At 38.4% G+C, this 23543-nt stretch overlaps 1 protein-coding gene and 1 pseudogene across 1 annotated transcript in view; both read left to right on the top strand.

Annotated features, from left to right (window-relative positions):
• TENM3 (teneurin transmembrane protein 3) overlaps nt 1-23543 on the top strand; it is a 2279939-nt gene that overhangs the window by 2020186 nt on the left and 236210 nt on the right. The window lies entirely within an intron of this gene.
• On the top strand, nt 2752-2954 carry LOC126955908 (uncharacterized; annotated as a pseudogene).

Raw genomic sequence — 23543 nt, 5'->3', positions numbered from 1 at the left:
GTTTGGAGTCAGAGACTTGCTCTGTCCAGACTGGAGTGTTGTGGCACAATTATGGCTCACTGAAGCCTCAACTTCCTGGGCTCAAGCGATCCTTCTACCTCGGCCTCCCAAAGTGCTGGGAATACAGGCATGAGCCACTGTGCCTGGCTGACATTTATCTTTTTATCTGTCTTTTACTTCAGTTAATTAAAATAAGTTTTATTCTCTGAAAACCGACAAGCTTTTGAAAATAGTCCAAGCAACTGAAAATAGTCTGGAAATGTGCAAAGAAATAGGGAATCCTACCAGAGATTTAATTTATCCACAGATAATCCTGAAAGTGGACAAGTTATATATGGATAATAAAAAGCATGTCCAAGAGTTATCTGTTTTTTGAAAAGGTTCTATATATGCCCTGCTCTAATTAGCAGAGGTTGCTCAAAAGCTGTTCGTATTGAAATCTATGTATATTGGCCAGGCATGGTGGCTCAAGCCTGTAATCCCAGCACTTTGGGAGGCCGAGATGGGCGGATCACGAGGTCAGGAGATCGAGACCATCCTGGCTAACACAGTTAAACCTTGTCTCTACTAAAAAAATACAAAAACCTAGCCGGGCGAGGTGGCAGGCACCTGTAGTCCCAGCTACTCGGGAGGCTGAGGCAGGAGAATGGCATAAACCTGGGAGGCGGAGCTTGCAGTGAGCTGAAATCCCGCCACTGCACTCCAGACTGGGTGACAGAGCGAGACTCCGTCTCAAAAAAAAAAAAAAAAAAAAAAGAAAAGAAATCTATGTATATCTGAATGCACATGATTAAGTCTTTAATTGTAGGTTTGCAACATGTTTGTAGAATCTGATCAGTATGTTAACTGCTGAATTAATCCTGTTTTCTAAATCTTCAATATGCTTATTTTTACAAAAGAAATATCTCCTCTTCCATTTCTAGATGCACCTCACATGATTACTTCTCATGAGTAAGCAAAGATCTTGACCTGTAGCTTCTTACACCTGCCTATTTGTTTAGCAGAACAGAGAATTACGGTAAAACAGAAAAATGGTACAGGCGTTTGTGTTTGCTTTACAAACACATCTCCCATCTTAGTACAAAACACACTGCAAACTCTTAATTTTAGATCTTCTTAGGTTTGTTGTAAATAGAAAATAGAGTATAATGTTTTCTAGATTTATTTCTAAACTATATTATGGTTACTTTTCTCATTGTGCTTTTCAGATATTTGAGAAATTGTTTATATGCTGTCATGAATATGAATTCATTATTAAATGTTAATGAATAATTTTGCTTCAAAATAAAATAGTGAGCCTGTACACTTTCACTTGTATAATGTTCTAGCCCGTATTTTAATTTTTCAGTTTTTCCCTTTGTTTTCTTTCATGTCAGCTTCTTCATCTGGTCCATCAGTTGTTGAACATACTACGTCACCTCCGCCCCATCCCATCTTCATGACAGTCAGAGAAGGTTGCTCAGTGCTACTTTCATCCAGGCCATTTTGTGGCCAAATGCTAAGCACATTACCAGCTCTATCCAATGCTCACTGGTGCAAGGACCCAAAATCATATTTTAAACTTGCTCCTTGATAGCTCCTTATTTAAAATTTTCTGGGCCGGGTGCGGTGGCTCAAGCCTGTAATCCCAGCACTTTGGGAGGCCGAGACGGGTGGATCACGAGGTCAGGAGATTGAGACCATCCTGGCTAACATGGTGAAACCCCGTCTCTACTAAAATATACAAAAAACTAGCCGGGCGCGGTGGCGGGCGCCTGTAGTTCCAGCGACTCGGGAGGCTGAGGCAAGAGAATGGCGGGAACCCGGGAGGCGGAGCTTGCAGTGAGCTGAGATCCGGCCACTGCACTCCAGCCTGGGTGACAGAGCGAGACTCCGTCTCAAAAAAAAAAAAAAAAAATTTCTGGGAATATTCTATCACTATAGCTATTAAGGCATGGAGAAGAAATAAATGCTTTATTGTAGCCACAGAAATGGTTTTCTTTTTCTAACCCAATCATTTGCCATCTCTGAAAAAAAATTCCCAGGCCAGGTGTGATGGCTCATGCCTTGAGTCCCAGCACTTTGGGAGGTCAAGCGGGAGGATCAGTTAAGCCTGGTAGTTTGAGACCAGCCTGGACAACATAGTGAGACCCCATCCCTGCAAAAATAAAATATTAAAAAATTAGCCAAGCCTGGCAGTGTACACCTGTAGTCCCAGCTACGTGGGAGGCTCAGGTGGAAAGGATCCTGTGGGCCCAGGAGGTGGAGGGTGCAGTGATCTATGATCATACTACTGAGCTCCAGCCTGGGCAACACAGCGAGACCCTGTCTCAAAAAATAAAATATTCCCTTCTCATCTCTGATCAGAATAGAAAAAGACCGACTGTGACTCATGTTCAGAACTTCTCCAATCCAAACCCAGCTTTTCCTCATTTTATGAAAATATGAGCCGCCTTCAGTTGTACAATGTTCACAGTAAACACACGGTTTTAGGAACTTGAAGAATATCCATCTGTAGAACCCAGACTCTTAACTCCAACACAGATCTTGCTAAAGCTTTGGAGTGGAAAGCAAGGAGTGCACACCCTGCCTCTGCAACTCTCCCTGGGGAAGGGAATGCTTCCATGACCCCAAGGCCGGGTGAGCCTGTTGGTTCTGCCATTCATTGGTTAGTCACCTGATGGAGGTGTTCTACTCCAGAGGTGGCAAGCGTGTGGGACATTTGTTAACACTCCCAGCTCCAATACTTACAACAGACATCAATAATGGATCACTGCTTCTCGGCCCTTTGGCTAAGATCAAGTGTAGTGTCTGTTCTTACCAGTTTAATAATGGATCATGGCGGTGTTTCCTACTGAGTGCAAAGAGAGTCTTGGGAACTTTCTTAACACAGCAGTCACTTTCAATTGCCAACCTTGTTTTAAAAAAGAAGCACCAGCACTCCCTGAAATCATTCTCTGTTTTTCTTACTCTATTCTTATGCTATGCATCCCCTCTTCCCACCCTTCCCCATCCCCTACCATGGCAACTAGACTCTTATTTTTATGATTGCTTTATGATATTTTCTACAGAACCTGTCATTTACTTTTACCAAATGGAAAACAGAGATGATGTGGTTTTTTTCTGTCTTACTTGGCAGTTCAGCAGTAACTTAACTAAGTGAGCAGTAAGTAGCCTTTTTAAGGTAAGATCGAATTTTAAAGTCTGTCCCAGATATCATTCTAATGTGTCCAGTGACACTGCAGAAAATTTAACTTTCCCCGGAACTGTGTATTATTCTGGGACGTGTGCATGTGTGCATGCTTGTGTGCATGCTGCTAGATGTTACAGTCAAGTAAAATGTCAGCACAGTAATTATAGACCAAAAAAGTTCACTTCAAAGAATTAATACTGTTTGAAGGAAAATTCACGATTCGGAAACTCACAAATTTAAAACCAAAGCATTTTATGTTCGTTCCTTTCCATTAAAAGTTGGGTGGAGTAGTTACCGCTCTAAGATGAAGTCTGTAATCGCATCAGAAGCCCTCTGGGTAGGAAAGAGTGTGTTGTTGGAGTTTTCCAGCCCATCTTTATGGGATTTCAGAACTCTTTAAGCGCTTAGCTTCTGGTGTTTTTGGGATTAGGAATGTGCGTTCTTGTAGAGAATTGGAAGGCAAATGTTAGGCTTGTCAGCATCTGAGGACCACAGAAGCAGTCCGCCCATTGTTCGAGTCACGCTTCCAAGACCCAGCACTTTTCACTGAGGAGCCTGCTTTTGAAGTGTTTTCTTTGCTTAATTTTCTCCACCTTTGAGATCCTTTCAGAAGTATTTTCTTTCAAAATATCATGCATTCTTCTTTAGAAGAATTGGTCTTTCTAATAAGACAAAGAAACATAGGATACTTGTAATCTGTCGAGTATGGCTAAAAACATTAGGGCACTGAGGACAGATAGAATGAGGGTTGTGGAAGAAGTTTTGCAGTCTCATTATAAATCAACTTTTTTTCTCTTTTTAATTTAGTCTGACTATAGAGACCTATATCTAGGCAAGAATATAAGAAATTTGGGGTTCATTTAGAAATTGCAATGGGTTTTTTCGTACGCAATGGGAAATCAAAATGGAAATCCTTCTTTGACATTACAATTATGTATTGGAGTCTTGTGTCTGAAAATAATTGAAGGTCTAATAAAAATTCTGCTCAAAACCAATGTCTGTTGTTTTACGGAGTTACTTTTTAAAATTAACCAAGAAGACCATAAAATTCCGTGGAAATTCTGTGTTAAAAAAGTCAGCGTAAAATGTTAACATGGGTTTCAGAACGGAAAATAGCAATTCCTAAAATAGCTCTTGTAGTCACATGTATGTGTGTAAGCTGATGTATAAATCTAAATACAGGATTTAAGAATTAGAGTATACTTTGATTCACAAAATAAATGAAAAGTAGCTATTCTTACAGACCTATTTGTTGAGATGTAATCCACAGAATAATTACATGTATTGGTTCACTGTGCGTCTCTCTGTTTATTAAGACTTAACACTAGGGTCACGGTTCCTGAAGTCACTCCTGTTGTTCTTCTCAACTGCTCTAATAAATCTTGTGTCCTTTCTCTCAGGTGGTAGCATCCTTTGCCAGATGTTAATTTCAGCATCTGGTGGACTCATCCTTAATTTGGTTCTGTGAAACCTTATTCTGCCTTTCATTGTTAGCCTCTGAAGCTTGCTTAAAATATTTCTTTTTGGGTTTTCTGGGTGTTCATCACTAGAGACAAGTTATGAATGCTTCCAACACCAGGGATTTGTGGAGGATCTTCTATCACTGTGAATCTGTGCTCCCTTAAAGTGAACTATTTGAGGTTAAAATAGAAGATGTCTATTTTTTTAACCTCAATAGTTAATAGAGTGTTTAACACAGAGTAGTCACCAAACGTTTGTTGAATGAAAACATGTCCTGAGGCACTGAGATGGGGAAGGAAAGATGTTATTTTCAACTTCTACCAGAGGGCTTAAGCAGTGCTTCAGGGAGTAAGCCAAATGGGAGATGATTTAGTTTCTGTTACAAAAAAATCCTTGGCTGGGCACAGTGGCTCACGCCTGTAATCCCAGCACATGGGGAGGCTGAGATGGGCGGATCACTTAGGGTCAGGAGTTTGAGACCAGCCTGGTCAACACAGTGAAACCCCATCTCTACTAAAAATACAAAAATTAGCTGGGCATGGTGGTGCATGCCTATAAATCCTAGCTACTCAGGAGACTGAGGCAGGAGGATCACTTGAACCCGGGAGGTAGACATTGCAGTGAGCTGAGATCACGCCACTGACTCCAGCCTGGGCAACAGAGTGAGACTCCATCTAAAAAAAAAAAAAAAAAAAAAAAAAAAGAAACCTTATATGTATAATTGTCCCTTCATTGTCCATAGTAACACGAAGATGATGACGTTGTGCCTTTTTCACAGAGCTCTCAGCTAAAGTTTTCTCACTCTGATTTTTAGGTCCATACCTAGTGTTCAGTCCATGTTAATAAACATTTTTCATAGAAATATAACAGCAGCGGTGATAGGATAACTATATAAACTATGTGAAGAAATAAATACATGGTCAATTACGTGAATTTGCATGAAGAAATAACTTTTCTAACTGCGATGATTAGAAAAGTCCTGAATAAAGTGCAATGAATCTGTTATAAATTGTACAAAAGAAAGGGTTAATAATATAGGAATAAAATTAAAATTAAAAATATAATTTCATAAGATGCAACCAAGCCATCATTACTATTTTGTCTGACTTAACATGACCCGCTGTTCATCAGACCAGTGGAATTTGATACTTGTGTAGTAGTATTCTAAAGTTGCATCTTTTACTGTATTTAAAGTTAAATGGGCCATGCACAGTAGCTCTCACCTGTAATCCCTGCACTTCAAGAGGCCAGGCTGGGAAGATCGCTTGACACCACCCTTGGCAGCATAGTGAGATCCCCATCTCTACAAAAATTAATTAGCCAGGCCTGGTGGTGCATGCCTGTAAGTCCTAGCTACTCAGGAGGCTGAGGCAGGAGGATTTTTTGAGCCTGGGAGGTTGAGGCTGCAGTGAGCTGTGATTGCATCATGACACCACTGCACTCCAGCCTGGGTGACAGAGCAAGACCCTGTATCAGAAAAAAAAAAAAAAAAAAGTTACATAATAGTAACATTTGGAAATGACAGGACTGTTTATCAGCTTCGGGTCTGGCAGCAACTTTTCTAGAGTTAGATTTTTCTCCTTTCTCGTGCCATGACTTAAAAATAATAACGTGCTGGGCATGGTGCCTCATTCTTGTAATCCTAGCACTTTGGGAGGCTGAGGCACTTGTGGCCAGGAGTTCGAGACTAGCTTGGGTAACGTAACAGATGCCCTCCCCGCCACCATCTCTACAAAAGAAAAAAAGTTAACCCTTGATTTGCTTTCTAGTAGTGGGTGAGTTTGGAGTTCCAATGATTGTTAACCCATTAATTCTTCATTTATTGAAGATATCCTTATGTTTCACATGCTGCAAAGATGTACAAGACTTTGTTTCCTACTCTCCAGGATCTTTCAGACTAACTGTGTGATATTTAAACTATTGTATTTTGCATTAGTTGAACCTTTATCCGAATTCAGTTTTGCTGTACCATTGTGAAACTTGAAGAGTGTTCTGAGAGCTACCAAGCTAATTAAAGGATTAGAAAATGAGACTCGTGAAAAGAACTCAGTAAGAATTGAATTATTTAACAGAAAGGAGAGAAAGCTAACGGGAGACACATTAATCATTTTTGAAGATGTAATGGATGATGACCATCTAGTTCTAGCGTTGGCCAAAGATGGGAAAGGAAAAAGTGGATTAAACTATAGAATGAGATATTAAGGTTAAACTTGAGAGTCTAAGAACACAGGAGTTATTTTAATATGGGTCCTCTTAATGAATGTAATCTTGACATTTTTAAAGGGTATTTTTAAATTACATAAAGTATTTTTTGTTTCCCCAAGTTAAATTGCAACTGAATTTAGAGATTAACAGAAAAAAGAGTGTTCAAGTTTCTCTGTCATCTTTCAGAAAATTATAGAGCTTGACTAGGGAGAAAGCAAACACTTGGTTCCAGGACATGCGTGATACTGAATCAGTAAAAAGCAAATGGTCACAGCAAGGGCAGCCCTCTTGTAAGTATATCCGAATTTCTTTTATAATCTTAAATAGTTGTTTTGTTTTGCTTTTTTAGACAGGGTCTCACTGTGTTGCCCAGGCCATAGTGTAAGAGCTGTTCACAGGTGTGATCATGCATATTCCAGCCTTGAGCATCTGGGCTGAAGGCTTCCTCTTGCCTCAGCCTCCAGAGTAGCTGGGACTACAGGCAGGAGCCACCACACCCTGCTGTGCTTCTATAATCTTCATAAATCATTTAGAAAATTGACACTCGTTTACTAGAGATAAACTTAAGAGCATGATTAAAGTTGATTTTAGGGAGTTTCTTATTCCTTTGCTCGGTTGCGTATTGCTGTCTACTAAGAGTGAATGCCTCCTCTCGTTTAGATTTGAAAGGCATTCTTGCTGTTAGCGTTCACAGCACTTTGTCAGACCACAACAGCTTGATAACTTGGGTTACTATCTAAACCTCCAAAGAAAATGGAGAGTTAGAGTCCATCTGCGTTGTGATTTAACTTTTCAAAGCCTCTGATTTTTAAGCCCTTTCACTTCAGGTGCCAAATTTTCTCAAAGCACAAGACCCCTTAACTCAATCTGTTCTCTCTGCCAAATGAACAATTTTATGTCCGTTCCCTTACTATACAGCCACTGAAATCTAGTATTCAGTAATATACTTAGGAAGGTATCTCATTTTTTTTCTTCATGAAAACCTTCTGTGCTGTGTTACTTGTGGCCAATCTCAGACACAAGTGTATGTACATACATAGAACCTGACAAAAATTTATTCCTTAGCTAAAAAGGGATGATAATTTCTTCTCCTTATGCTTAGAAACATTTTAAGTATAACAAAGGCTTTCTAATGACCAGCCGAGTTTTATCTCCTCTTCATCCTTCATCGGATCCATCTTTTCTTTCGTGTTTTTATTTCTCAGTTGCAGTGCCAAAGCTCTATTTGTACTGTTCTTCTAACATAGGAAAAAATGCATGCTTGCTCGGTTTAACTATTCCAACTTCTGCCGAGTGATAATTAACTGACCTCAGCCCATCTGACCACTGAGTTGCCAAAATCAGGTTTTATAGTGTGATTGAACAATTAGTTGAACTGTATTATCCTTGTAATTCATATTTTACCAAAAGTTACAGTTTTCTACATGATAGTAATGTAAATGCATCAGGAAAAGAGGGAAATGAAACTTTTATTGGGTGCCTACTTTGAGCAAGCCTGTGTGCCAGGCAACTCGTGTGTGTGTATTCATGTGTGTGTGTGCGTGTGCGTGTGAGTGTGTGTGTGTGATATTTAATTTAACGTTCATAGTCTTGAGGCTTTGTTATCATTAACCTTGTTTTACAGATGAAGAGTATGTAGCATGGGGAGGTTAAATAACTTGCCCAAGATTTTAGGATTACTAAGTGGCAGTTCAAATGCTCATTTACTTAAAAGCCATAGAGAAAAAAAATAATCGAAAGAAATCTGAAACAAAGCCCATGTCATCATAATCAAGAGGACTTGGAAGAGAGGGGCAGTGTCTAATTTGTCTTTTTGCAGCTTTGATTTTCTGTTTCTACTTCTGTCCGTGTCCTTTTAAGCTTTTTTTTTTTCCTTTCGCATGATGTACGTTTCTCTAAAGCCAGAGTAGTGAGCAGCTTGAAAGGTTAAGGAAAAGAGGGGCTAGGGAGGTGGAACTATTGTGGTCTCTTTATTTTTCATGCCTCAAGCATACGATGTAGTAATATTCCTCGTCTTCCAAAAAAAGAAATCAGTGAACATGGTTCCTTACTTAGCTCACATTAATGGCCATGTGAGTGCATGCTGAAAATGTACAGTGAGGAAAGTAAGGACATAATTAACATAACAAACCATTCTAATAGAATTAGTGTCTGACTGAAGGAGACAAGCAATTCCAAATCATTCTGTATTGTTCAGTACTTTTTTTTAACATGAGGTATAAATTTAACTGTGTGTTGCAACCAGTGACAAACTATCATAGAGGTCTGGGTTTTTTAAAATCAGGAAATATTGTTTGAATCTTGCTCCTCCATTAACTGTAATACTATGTAAGTCTCACTTAAAATATTATGCTTATATGGTAGACATTATGTTAGTATAAGTCTGAAAAAAAATAGTTGCCTAGAAGTAGCAGTGGATGCTTTAAGAATTTTTTTCAATATATTTAAACAAAAAGATTATTTGTATGGTTTGGGGCCTACACAGTGATTTGGGGCCTAAAATACATTTAAAACTACAACATTAGAGATGAAATTTTGGCCTGGTTCAGACAGGTGCTTGGTAAGTGAGCACTGAATGAATGTGCTAGTAACTAAACAGTCTTACAAATAAATACCATGGCAAGGAGGACTCAGTACATCAAGAAAACCAAATGCACATATTAACTTAAATGCATTTATATGGGTTTTAAATTGTTGCTCTTCAAAATGCAATAATGTATTTATTGATCTTGATTTTATGGTTTGTAAAATATGCTTTTTAAAATTTCCTGAAAATTAAAAATTTAAGTCATTAATCCACCATTAATCAGCTCAAGGTGACCAATTTACAAGTGTCTCCCCTTCCCACTCCCCTGTAGCCAGCACTTTGTTGAATTCATTTGAGAATTCAACAAACTCTCTGGAATTACTTTTTTTTTTTCTACAAACACTTAAGAGTTTCTCTAAAAGAATAACTTCCCAAGTCCTAATGCTTAATGCAGAAAGTAACAGTAGTACTTTATTTTTGTTTAGTCTGTTTTTCTGAACAAATATTCCACCAACTTGAGTCTCATTGTCCCTAGCCCATTAGGAACAACAGAAGTTTTACCCCACTTCCCAGCTGTTTTCTTAGGAATGTAGAAATCTGGCTAGAAGGCACAGCAACCTCCCACCTTCCTAGTAGACCAAGGATTCCTATTGTCAGATGCAGTGGGCATGAAAGCAGCAATTTTACAGCACAAAAACTCCAATAACATTTACTTCGGTTGGCTGAGATTGAAATGCACACAGGCACTGCTCAGTCTTGGTTGCTTAAGCACCAGCTTCCCTTGGCTTTTTGCCACTTTGTGCATTTCAGAGACAAGTCCTTTCAGGAGAAGGCATTTTGCTTGTAACTTGCAGTGGAGTAAACAGACCATTCAGGCATAGTTTATTGCATTACAAACTCAACTATGCAAACTATCCCAAAATTGAATACAACAAAGTAATTAGTGAAATCATTTGGTCATGAGAATTCACAAGGAGGAATTGTCCTATTTTAAAAATAAAATTTTTCTTTTCTAAAGAATTATTTAAAACTTTATATTTAGAGAATGGTAGCTCAGCTCTTAATTATAAGTTTTACTTACATAGTGAAGCTTAAGGTGACCAGTGTACAAGTGTCTTCCCCTCCCCACTCCCCCGTAGCCAGCACTTTGTTGAATTCATTTGGGAAATCGTAAGAGAGCACCCACGTTACATTATAAAGCAAACACTGAAATGACGATGACCCACTCCTACGTAGACTGAAGTGCTGGCATATCAACCCCATGTTACTATATAAAGAATAGGCAGAGAAAAGCATGCAAAAACATCTCAATAGCCTGACTCAGGCTGAACTAGGTAAAATATGCATACACATTGTGGATTCCCTAGAAGACAGGCAAGGGAAGGCAAGAGGGATGTACATTAGGTTACCCTAGAGGCAGTGTTCATCTAATCAAGAGTTCATCCATTCCTGCAGCCAGTTTTTAACATCATACATCTAATGTGTACTAAAAAGCAGTTGCTAAATATGGTTACCAGACATTTTCTTCTACAAGATTGTCCCAGGTTCTGTATTTGTTTTTTTGTGGGGCTTTTTTCGGAGAACTTTAAAACAAAATTGTAAAATCTCATGTAAAATCAAAATTAAATGACTTTTTCTACTCAGCATTGTATCTATTATCTGTTTATAAACCAATCCTGTTCATACTGGTCAGAGCAAACTGCAGATTTCAAAAGGATATTATCGAAAGTGTACACAATGGTTAGCGCATTTGTTAACTGGGACCCTGTTTATTGTTCCTGTCCGACTCAAATCTCTCGTGTGTGTGAACTAAGTACTCGGAACTTCGTTAAAATCGTTATTGTCTGTAAGTAAATTGTGATGTACTTGAATTTCTGCAATTGTGTTTATTTTTCACATTTTGTTCAATAACTAGGGCTCAGCTCTTAACGTTTTCAAATACTCGTTTTGTTTTGAAAAAAGACAGGGCCCTTATTTGAGCTAACAGATGAGCCCTCATTTCTAAGGAGCCCTAAGCAAGACCCTATCATTCCATGTGCTAATGGTCTTTCTTATTGCTGAATTTGGCCCTTGCTCTGTTGATTGAATCTACATATCTAGCCAGTGATGCTTAAAGAGAAGCCACAGAGTACAGCATTTTGGAGTTGAAGTTCAAACCACACAGTCTCCCTTTCTGCATCCCACAGATTCTCATCTGTGCTCTCTCCCCAGCCTCCAGCTGCTGCACTGTCACCAGCCCAGCTGAGATTCAGAACCACTTCTGGTGTGATTCTGTACCTCAGGTACCCTTTATGTGCCTCAGAAACCCTTTTCCCTAGATGTCTCTACCATTCATACATGTTTACACTGATTTCCTTCTGAGTAAATATATAGAACTATCAAAATGTCTAACCTGCCCGTTGCTCAGTTGCAGTCCTGGTTTACTTCCTGCTTGATCTGATTGATTTCGTTTCTTTGGAGTATTAGAAAGAGAGACAACTTGCAGAGAGGCTTAGTAGGCTTTGCCCGATACCTTCTGCTTTCCTCTACGGCTGCGAACCGATTTCCCTTCCCTTGAATGCATGAAGGAAGAGTTTAAACGGCATCTGAGGTAATGGTGAGTTTCTGGGTTACTTTGCAGTAGTTTGCCCTCGGTGGAGTGCACAAGAGGAAAGAATGGGAATGGCCCTGCCCTGCCGGTGCGTGCCTGTAGCGACAACGCGTCCGAAAACAAGTGATGCACTCCTAATGATGTGTGCTTTTGGTTCTTTGAATGTGCACAGCATCTCCATCAGGTTTTTACAGCTGGACTCTAGCTGTAATTGCTACTGGGATGAGATGCACAACATGGGGTGTTAGCTAAGTACTTGTAGTGTTTTAGTGGCCAAAAATATATGGCATGGTAGGAGCATCAGGCTTCATGAAATTCACACTTGTATATCTTCATGTTCCTCACCCATTTCTGACATGCCGCTGATTTGCCAGCAGGCTTACTCTAGATGAAGGGGATAAAAATGGCAAAGCTGAAAGATGTTGTTTCTTAAAAGATACTGTATATCAGTTGAGTAAGAGGAAGTAGATCAGGGATGTAAACGCATAAAAAGGCCTCTGTAGTCATTCTTCAGTGAAGACAATTGGTAGTAATCTCATCATTGCAACTAAACAAAAAAGATAACAGTTTTAATCTTATTATAGCACAAAATGGCATGCATTAAAATATTTCCAATGTAAACAATAATTCCATATTTCTGTAGCATCAGCTCTCAGATCCCTTGTCCTGATTTGTCATTAGATATAAATCAGTTTTTATGCTCCTTCCAGGGAAGTCTTAAAGCCTAATGTTTCCTTGTTGGAGATGTTATAATTCCAAAGAGGGTAAAATTGATAGTTACACTAGAGAAAAGTATCATATCCAAAATTATGATGTAGAAGAATAATCCAGATACCCATGCTGATCCACTCTTATGTTTATTTAAGATATCATCAATGAGGCTTGGAATTTAATGCAGTTCTGTTGGCATAATAATTTTCCACGGTGTCAGCTGTGACCACTGAGTTTCCAACCCAGTTAAATTGTTCTTTCACATTATTCTTTGCATTTTCTATTTTGTTCTTTCTTTCTTTTTTCTGTATTCCTCGGGATTTTTTTTTTTTTAAATCAATCCCCCTTGTGTCCATCCAACCAAAATATTTTATAGTGCTTACGTTAACTTACATTTTAAAAGCAGTGTATGTTGTAGATATTAATTAATCCTGAGAACAATACAGTGCTCAGGAGAGAATTATTTGAATTAAATTTGTCAGAAGTGGTATAATGCAAAGATTGCCCTAAAACTGCTGAAAGGAGTAATTTTCCTTGTTTCCATAGAAATGAGGAGTTCCTTATTCTTTGGTCCTTAGTCAGATCATACTACTTTTGTTTAATTACAATGAAATAGTAACCACTAATCAAAAGATTCTTTGTTCTATTTAGAATTCAAACTTTTGTTCTCCTGAACATATTCACCTGCCTTTCTAAGATTACTTTCTAATGGCAAACCAGAAAATGGCAACATGATCGCCTGATTTGAGAAGAAAAATACTTACCTTATGCAAGTACCCTGTAATAAACTTTGAGATTTTCTACTGATTTTTTAATGCCCAAGGTTTGTTGTATTCTTTTTATAACGTTTTTTCATTCCACGGTCATTTTAAGCTTTATTTCATTCACAGTTTCTTTACACCTCATGCATTTATTGAAATTTAATTTGAGAAATGGAGAATTAAGAATCCTTATACGTTCTATTGAGAGTAACTAGCCCTGTGGTTAATGGGTACAAATGAATAGAATGAATAAGATCTAGTATTTGATTGCAAAACATAGTGACTGTAGTCAATAATAATTTAATTGTATGTTTTAAAATAATTGAGTATAATTGGATTGTTTATAACACAAAGAATAAATGCTTCAGATGATGGATAACCCATTTACCCTGATGTGATTATTACACATTGTATCCCTGTATCAAAATATCTCAGGTTCCCCACAAATATATAGACCTATTATGTACCCATGAAAATTAAAAATTTTTTAAAAACCTTTTTTTTTTTTTAAAAAAGAGTATCCCCACAACAGTACATCACACACACACACACACACACACACACACACACACACACACACCTGAATCCTGGCAACATTGCAGTACACAGGAATATATTACTTGAATTGAAACTGCAAAAGTAGTTTAATGCAAACACACACTCCCACATAAATACACTTTTATTTATTAAAAGACAAGAAACTAAAAAACTGAAGTATGAAGGCCAATTAGAATAATAATGTGTGTTTTACAATTTTTTCTCAAATTTCCTCTTTAACATTAACTCAAGAGTAGATTCCATTCCCAAGGTGATTCAGCCATTTAATATTTCAAAACTTTCATTATTCCCTAGAGCTCAGTGCCCCCTCTGCTGCTTCTCCTACAAACAGTGATTTCCCAGTAATGCCAGCAGAAGCAACAGAGTGAAGCGAAGTTTTCAAGAGAGGCAAAGGCGCAGTTTCCCTTTTTCTTTCCTACTGGTTAATGCCGTCAGTGGGTGGTCATGCCTGCTCTGTTCTTGAACAAAGGACTTCCTTCTCAGGAGCAGCAGGAATAAAACTGACAAGTATCACATCTGTGTCATGCTGCTTCTCCAATTCCCATGGGATAGTAGCACAACTACAGCAGCAGTTCTGATGGTGCCACAGGGAAACAAGGCAGTAGGGCATCCTCCTCAGTGAACAGATCCTGCTTGAATGAAAGAGAAGGGGAAAAGAAAATACTAAATAACAATATACCGAACAGTGGAGAAGTAAATGGGCAAAGATACAACTCCTCAGAGACGACAAATGTTTTGGAGATAGTCTCTCTACTTGGTGTAAGGTCTAAGTGTTGACATATGTCCATATTTTAGAAGTAGTATAGGATAGAGTACATCCGTTCCTCTCCATTCTTGGGCAGAGAACTGGTCTTGTGTGAAGAATGCATGGTTTAATTTGAGGAACATTTCCAACGGGTCTTAAATTCTGGCCTTTGCTGTTACTGTCTACAAATGGGAAGAAAAGTGATAGGCAAATTCCAAAGCCAAAGAGGATTTAATAATTATAATTAATAACTGAAAAAAAAGACAAACTAAGATAGACTGAAAACATTGATGGCAATTTATAAAATTGGATTGGATGATGTTTGTAGAGTTCTGTAAATTTATTAAAAATTGTATTTGTGAATTCAAAATTTAAAATTATAGTATGTAAATAATATGTAGATAAAAATGATTTTAAAAATTAGCTGATAATACCTCTTTACAATTTTTAAAATCCCTCCAAATATATAATAGCATAGGAAAATGCTCACGTTAGTGATACATGGAAGATAGCAAAGCAGAACTATACAGTACAATCTTGATTCTGATGATATTTGTATATTAAAAAAATAGGAAAGAAATTTTCTCTGGGTAATGGATTATGGATAGTTTTAGTTTTTCTCTTTTCCCAGTTTTTTTAGATTTCTGTAGTTTTGTTTTTTCAGAATGTTTGCACTGAACGTATAATATTTTATGATGAAAACATAAAAAAATTTTAATGGGAAGACATTTTGTCAGTACCTGTCAGAATTGTTTATGTGGATAAACAATTTCAGTTTTTCATTTCTCTGAATGGATCCTATAGAATTCTGTAGAATAGTTATATAAGGGTTTATTTAAGTATTACATGGATATTAAAAGCAACCTAAATGACCATCAAAAGGGAATTCCTGCTGTGTCATAATACTATTCAGTTGTTGTAAAAGAATGAACCTTAACAAATATATGTTATGTTGGTGAAAAAGTAATTGCTGTTTTTGCCATTACTTTTAATGGCAAAAACTTTTGCACCAACCTATTTAAGACATATTGTACGTATATGTATATAAACAATACTGTGTATATCCAGATAGATAGACAGATAGATACACACCCTAACTTGGAAAAAAAAAATCTATGTTCTATTGTAGAGTAGATAAAAAAGCAATTTGTCAAACTTAATATAAAGATTGCGTTTTCAAAAAAATGTATGTGAGTATAAGATTGTCTAGGCAACCTTAGGCTGTATGAGAAACATAAACATCTATTCTTTTAAGTGAACTAAGTTTTAATTTTGAGCCACTATTCCAACCAATGGTAGAAACTCATTAAGTAGACACAGTCAAATCAGAGTTTCTTATTAACTTCCTTATCCCATCCTAGGAATAAGGTTATGAAAGTGTCACAGTACGGTGAGTGCTGTGTGCTGAATTGTGTCCTCTCAAATTTATATATTGAAGTCCTAACCACATTTTTTTTTAGGACTTCCGCCCTCCAGAACAGTGAGAAATAGTTCTGTAGTTCCAGCCACTGTTGCCTTAGGCATCCACACTAATCACAAGACCCTTTCGGAACTCTGTTCTTCTCTTAGTCATTTCCATGCGATTTTTGACTCAAGAAAATGTATGGCTGCCCCACCATGACACCCCGGGCACAGTGGGGGTTGGGGCTGGAGCAGGCTGCCACTTTGAGGCTATCTCAGTTTTATCTGCCTGAACACCCTGCACAGCCACCTTTACTCCTATCCTGTGCTACTTTCCCCTCCTGGAAAAGGGGCAAGATCTTGCCACACTGATTCATGTTTTGTTTCTGTTGTTATATCCGACTTTGTGGGGTGTGCAACATGGAATTCTCTTCTGCTCCAATCATGCAATCACAGTCAGGTACTGTGGGGGTTAAGGGGCCAGGTGCTGGAAAAGTGACCTCTGAGTACTCAGAAATCCTTCGCCAACCTCATTGTTTCTAGCGTTAAGTCCAAGATTTGAAATTTAAAGATCAATAATTTATTCTTTACTTTTGCTTTAACAACTTTTTTTTTCTAAGGCACCATGTACTCACATAGTATGAAGAAAGGTACAGGAGAAAATGTAGTGGTGGTGATGGTAGGAAACCTTGATTAATATTTCAAACTGTTACTCTGGTACACTGGGTTAAGTTAGGCTTAGAGCCGGGCGTGGTGGCTCACACCCGTAAATCCCAGCACTTCGGGAGGCTGAGGTGGGCAGATCACTTGGGGTCAGGAGTTCAAGACCGGCCTGGCCAACACGTTGTGCATATGTAGAGATAAAACCCTGTCTCTATAAAAATACAAAAATTACCCAGTCTTGGTGGTGTGTGCCTGTAATCCCAGCTACGCGGGAGGTTGAGGAGGCAAGAGAATCACTAGAAACCTGGAAGGTGGAGGTTGCAGTGAGCTGAGATCACGGCACTGCACTCCAGCCTTGGTGACAGAGCAAGACTCCATCTCAAAAAAAAAAAAAAAGAATTTAGACTTAGAGAGAGGAAGGGGGAACTTTCACTTTTTACTTGATATAATTCTATATTATTAAATAATTATCCCTTTAAATAAAAAGTTAATCATTTTTATAAGCTTCCTATCGATTGATCCTTATAACAATACTGTGAAGTAGCAGGGGCAGTTACTATTATCTCTATTTTAACAGATGAATAAATGAGGTCATTCCTACAAATTATAAATATCTTTTGATCTGGAACAAGTATGATAAAGCGAGAGGCAAACATGTAATGAGCACTTTCAGTGAGTAAGGAATGCACTGGGGAAAAAACTGTTACAAATATCCTAATAATGCCTAACATTTCTCAAACCCTTATTGATTAGAAACCGTTTTCAAGGTTCTGGTTTTTATTGATTATTCCTTTGAAATCGTTTGTGTCCATTCTTTTCCTCCCGAAGGCACCTCTTCCGTGCAGGTCTTCATGGTTCATGTTTCAGCCGCCACCAGATTCTTCGCTCCTGCCCATCCTTCCTGCCCCAGTGTGTGCTTCGCCTCCCTTGATTTTACTAAAAAACATTGCTTGGATCATGTCATCATAAAGACCTTAGGTTGGAAAGAGCCTCAAATGCAGCCTCTCGCCTGGCTTGGGAATCCTTTCAAGAGGATCCCTGGCATAAGATTTTCCTGCCTTTTTGAACCATTGGATAGGGATTTGCTGCTTTCTGAGGCAGCTTGTTCTATTTTTAGCTGAAAGTATCAGAAAGTTCCTTCTTTCCACTCTACTGAATGCTTCCCTTTAGCTTCCACACAAAATGAATCCAGTCTTTCTTTTAAGTGAGAACCTTTCTTTAATAAAAAAAAAAAAAAATTGTATTAAAAATAGCGACGTGGTCTCACTATGTTGCCCACGCTGGTCTTGAACTCCTGGGCTCAAACAGTCCTCCCACCTTGCCCTCCCAAAGTGCTGGGATTATAGGCTCTCACCACTATACCTGGGCAGTGACAACCTTTCAACAAATATAAGAATACATGTTTTTACACCTCAATTATTCTCTTCACCACACTGAACATTCCCAATTCCTTTCTTGGTGTTTTTTTGTTTGTTTGTTTGGTTTGGTTTGGTTTGGTTTGGTCCAATATCCCTGAGCCCACCACTGTTCTTGGCACATGGTAAATATTGAATGTGTATTTGTTTCCTGAGTTAATGAATGGCTAAACTGCCCTATTGTTACAGCATTGCTTTGGTTCCAGTTTTATAATCTGTAAAGAAAGGCATCAATACATGTTCTCCATCTGGTAGGTGATCCGCAGTAGCTCCTGCAATCATCTAACATCTGTTTCTCTCTTCTTTTAGCTTCACAGAAATGTCAGATATTTCTATGGCAGTGTAATTTTTAAATATACAAGTTTATTCCCCCTCCCAGCTTTTCTACCTGTTGTTTCTGAACAGCTCATTACATTACAGTATAAATATCTAGAATGATGAGATGCAGTCTTACTTGTCTCCGGTTGTTGAAACAGTTCCCATTTGGTTTTTACCCAGTGTGTGAAAAGTTCTGTTTTCATTAGTATCCATACATTATTTGGCCATCACCAGAGTGAGGCAATACGCCTTTATTAATAAGTTCAGTCATAGTTAGTAAAGACACTATGCTGCACAATTTACAAAGTACACATCTTAATGGAACAGGGTGAATGACAAGAGCGATGCCTGGTGAATCACAGTCTTGGTTACCACCCATTTTTGCTGATTTTTCCTACCTCCTAGACTGACTTCTGACATCTAAGGTAATAGAACCAAAGAAGTGAGAAAGTAATAAATCAGTTTGTTCTGATAATAGGTGTGTTGGCTATAAAGATTGAAGATACAGTTACATTATATGTGAATTTTAGTCATATCTACACCCATTTACTACAAATAAGCAAGAATTTTTTATTGTCAAATTTATTATTGTGGTTCAGAAGCAGCTATTTCAAGTCCTCCTGAAGATATAATGTAGTGTTGCCACTATGTTGATTATTCAACCTTAGAATTTTTGAAAGTATAAAGCCAAATATCTCCGGAAATGACCTTAATTATTGAAATTAGCGTCCTCATACCAATTATCGTTTACCAGTATGTTTTCAAATTTTCTATCTTAAATCAGTGTCTATTTTTATAGTACCCTTTTAAGTATCCAGATTTCTCTTTATTAAGTGAAATACACAGAAAACAAGTTTCTTGCTTGCATACTTAACAGGATTAGACATCTGTAGCATTATGCTTTAAAGAAAATTTTTCTTGACATTGTTTAAGAAGGAGGAGAGAAAACAGTGGGATTTCCACATCTGTTAAATAATCATTAGCATGTAGGATTGAATTCTGTCTTCTTTTTCAACCTAAAACCAGCTGTTGAAGTAAACTGGAAGGACCCCTTCATTATTGCATATTTCCATAGCTTGCCGAGGATTCAGTTACCTAGATCCACCACTCTGATCAAAGGGAACTGATTTACTTTGTCACTGTTGTTATTGAAAGCATTCCTTATTTGGTTGTTTTGCTTCTAAAATGTTCTATAAAAGGTCAGACAGGGTGTCTTTTTCTGATTTCATCGTGCCTCTGAGAATCACCTCTGCTACCAATTATGTGCTACTTGGACGGCTGCTAAGACATTGCAGGGCTTCTTTTCCTTGGCCTTCGTACAGGTTTGCTTTTGTCACCAATATTGCTTAGTTGAAGGTGTTTTAATGTCCATATGACATTTGGCATCAGTGAAAAGCAAATTCAGAAAAATGAACCTATTTCCTCTTGTTCGTGACGTGATTTGGTACCATTGCCAAAGAGACGGTTGCCGTGAGTTGTACATCTGTATCAAAGGCTTTAATTTATTTTGAGGGTTTCCTTATTACCGTTGGCTTCATGACTGTTTTTGTAAACGTGGAATAGAGTCTTAACCTGGCATAACACACAGCCTAGGGACTAAACAAAACTAAACGAATGCCTGCAACTTTGGCCCTTCCACAGGAAACAGCATAACAATGATTGAATATGAAAATCAAATTTTGACTGCTTCCAAATAGATCACAATACTGCCTTATGCTAGTGCTGTGTTTATGGTTTCTGTCTTCCAGACCATCACGCACTGTGTCAACTTGGCAAACAGCAGCTATCCATGAGCTCTTGCATGTGGCAGAATGGGTGCTCTGCCTTTATATTGAGGCCACCAATGGAATGTCAATATGAATTTACAAAGATGCACACCTGTTTGGAATATGCTCTCACGCCTCCACAATTGATAAGTTTTCAATCTAAAGCTGTTTTCACAAGTAGTAGATGTCAGAGTTTCTTTTAAATCTCTTCATAGCAGATGCACAGCAGTGTTTACCAGTCCACTGTTCTTTTCTATAGTATTTCACTATTTTCAAGATGAAATTTATTGGCATGTGGAGTGACATATATCCAAATTTGTTGGTATATAAAGAAGGCCATATTCTTTACTATAATGAAGCTTTTTCTCCTAAAGATAATTAAAGTAATGAAGCATGTGTTAACGACGTACTGCAAAGGATATGGGAAATGGGAAATGGAAAAAAAGAAAAAAACTTCTAAATAGAGAGGTAAATAAAAGAGACACAATCTTTGCACTGGAAATCGAAACGTAGATCGTGGAGTGCAGAATGGAGTTTGCTTTTTAAGATTTGTTTACCTTTTTTGTGATGGGATAACATGCAAGATTTTTAGTCCATTGTCTCTATTGTCAAAGTATGTTCAGAATTCAACAATTTCTTGTCCTCTTTACTGCCAACACACTAGTCTTAGTCACCATTGTCTCTCACATGGATTTCTGCAGAGGTTTCCTGTCTGGTCTTTCTGCTGTCACCCTTGACACCCTCCCTCCCATACCACGCCCACCGCGCCTGTTCTCAACATAGTGGCCAGAGAAAATCTTTAAAAATGTTATAGTATGTCACTGGGTCTTCAAAACTTTCCACTAGCTCCCCATCTCTCAGAGTGAGAGGCAGTCTTTATAATGGCCTTCCAGATTCTACATGACCTGGCTCCTGTTACCTCTGAATCTCCTCTCCTCCTTCCTCCTGTTTCTGGAATATACCTGGCATGGTGTTAACGAGGCCTTTGCACTGGTTGGTCCCTTACCGGGAATGCTCTTCAGCCAGACTTCTTCCTGCTTAACTCTCTCATCTCTTCCATTCAGCCTCTGCTCAGTGTTCCTGCTTCCAATTACAGCTCATCCCCGCCACACAGAATCAGGAGATTTCCCACCCTACTCTATTATTTTTTTCTAAAACACTTACTTTCAAGTTACCATATAATTTAATTTATAATTATATTATTAATTGTCTCCCCCCAATAGAGCATAATCCAAAAAAAAAAAAAAAAAACAGAGATAGGCTCTGTTTTGTTCATAGAGGACTCAAATGCCTAGAACAGTGCCTGGCACATACATAGTAATAAGTGCTTCAAAAGTATTTCTTCATAGAATGAACTGAATCAAAACTGGTAAAGTTGGAAAGTTGGTATTAAGGGGAAGATATGAATTCAGTATTGTCCTTTTGAATTTTAGAAGTAAGCGATAGAACTTTGGAAAGAGAATAATAGGACTATAGTTGCAGTTACGGGAGTCATGTGCACCTAATTCATCAGCAAATCCTGCCAGTCCTACCTCCAGACTGCCTTCAAGCTGTACTGCTTTTCACCTCTCCCACCGTCACAGTCATATGAGCCAGGGTTGTCTATCACCTGGCTTATTACAGAAGCATTCCGCAACTAGTCACCTTGGATCTGCACTGAACCCTCAGCACATTTTGAGCTCAACACAGGGAGTTGGAAGGCAAGGATCCAGGGAAGGTGAACATCAAAAGCTGCAGGAGAGGGAATAATTAGTAAAGAGGTATCTGAAAGAAGGTTGGAGAAACAGAATGAGAAAGAGCAAGGCTGCCTTTTCTTTTGAATTAATGGGGAGTGGCTTTAGAAGGTTAAGAAGGTATGAGTAAGTTTATCCCATTAGAATGGCTAAAATCACAGAGACTAACAACGTCAAATATCAGGAAGGATGTAGAGTAATTGGAGCTTTCATACGTTGCTGATAAGGATTGGGTATGGTACAAACGCTTTGGATAATTGTTTGACAGTTGTCTATAAAGTTAAACACTTACTTATGACCCAGTAATTGTACTCTTCAGTATTTATTGAAATATATAAAAACACAGGTGAAAAACTGTTTATAGCACCCTTATTCAGAATTACCTAAAACAGGAAACGACTCTAATGTCCATCAGTAGGAGAAGGGATTGTGATATATTCATTCAATGGAATAATATTAAACAATAAAAAAGAACAAAGCACTGCTATACGCAGAAAAATGAATGCATCTCAAAAACACTAGGTTAAGCAAAAGCAGCCAGGCACAAAAGAGTACATACTGTATGATTCCAGTTATGTGACTACAGAAAATTGAAGAACACACAGAAAACATTTGTATGGTGACAGACGTCAGAGAGCGGTTTCCTGGAGCAGTGGGGAGGAAGAAGGAAATTGTCTGGAAGTGGGTAGAAGAGGACTTTCTGGGTGAAGAAGGTGTGTGCTATGTTGTTTTGGATGGCTGTTAGCCAGGCATGCACAGTCGTCAAATTTGTCGAACTGAACCCTTGAGATTGGTGTACTGTACTGTGTGTTAATTACCCCTCAATTAAAACATGTAATCAAAATCTATGGGCATATGTTGGGAAATTCTGAGGTAAACAAGAAGGAAAATGTGATATCTTAAATGCAGTGGCTCAAGTCTTCTTAGAAAAGTAGGGTATCGGCCGGACGCAGTGGCTCACGCCTGTAATCCCAGCACTTTGGGAGGCCAAGGCAGGCAGATCACTTGAGGTTAGGAGTTCGACACCAGCCTGGCCAACATGGTGAAACCCCGTCTCTACTAAAAATACAAAAATTAGCCAGGCGTGGTGGCGTATGCCTATAATCCCAGCTACTCGGGAGGCTGAGGCAGGAGAGTGGCTTGAACCCAGGAGGCAGAGGTTGCAGCAAGGCAAGATTGCACCACTGCACTCCAGCCTGGGTGACGGAGCAAAACTCTGACTCAAAAAAAGAAAAAAAGAAAAGTAGGGTACCAAATTATGTCTTGAGCTTGATACGTGAGTGATTAGATTGGAAGAGTAGAAAAAGCTGAGACCCGCTACTTTAAGAAATGTGACAGGACGTCAACAAGAGAAAACTAAAGTATTAATGAGCAGAAGTGAGGCCCAGCCAAGGCAGGCAGTGACGACTGTGCCACCGTGGAACCAGGCAACATGATTTTGTGATTATGGGTGAATAAATTTGATAGCTGCTAGTTAGGAAGCCAGACAGTTGGAGTCTAGGGCTTTCATGTCTTTC

This window comes from Macaca thibetana, chromosome 5, assembly GCF_024542745.1.
Source record: "Macaca thibetana thibetana isolate TM-01 chromosome 5, ASM2454274v1, whole genome shotgun sequence".
In the NCBI taxonomy this organism is placed as follows: Eukaryota; Metazoa; Chordata; class Mammalia; order Primates; family Cercopithecidae; genus Macaca; species Macaca thibetana.
The sequence above is the reverse complement of the archived record's forward strand: the minus strand, read 5'-3'. Positions and strand labels throughout refer to the sequence as shown.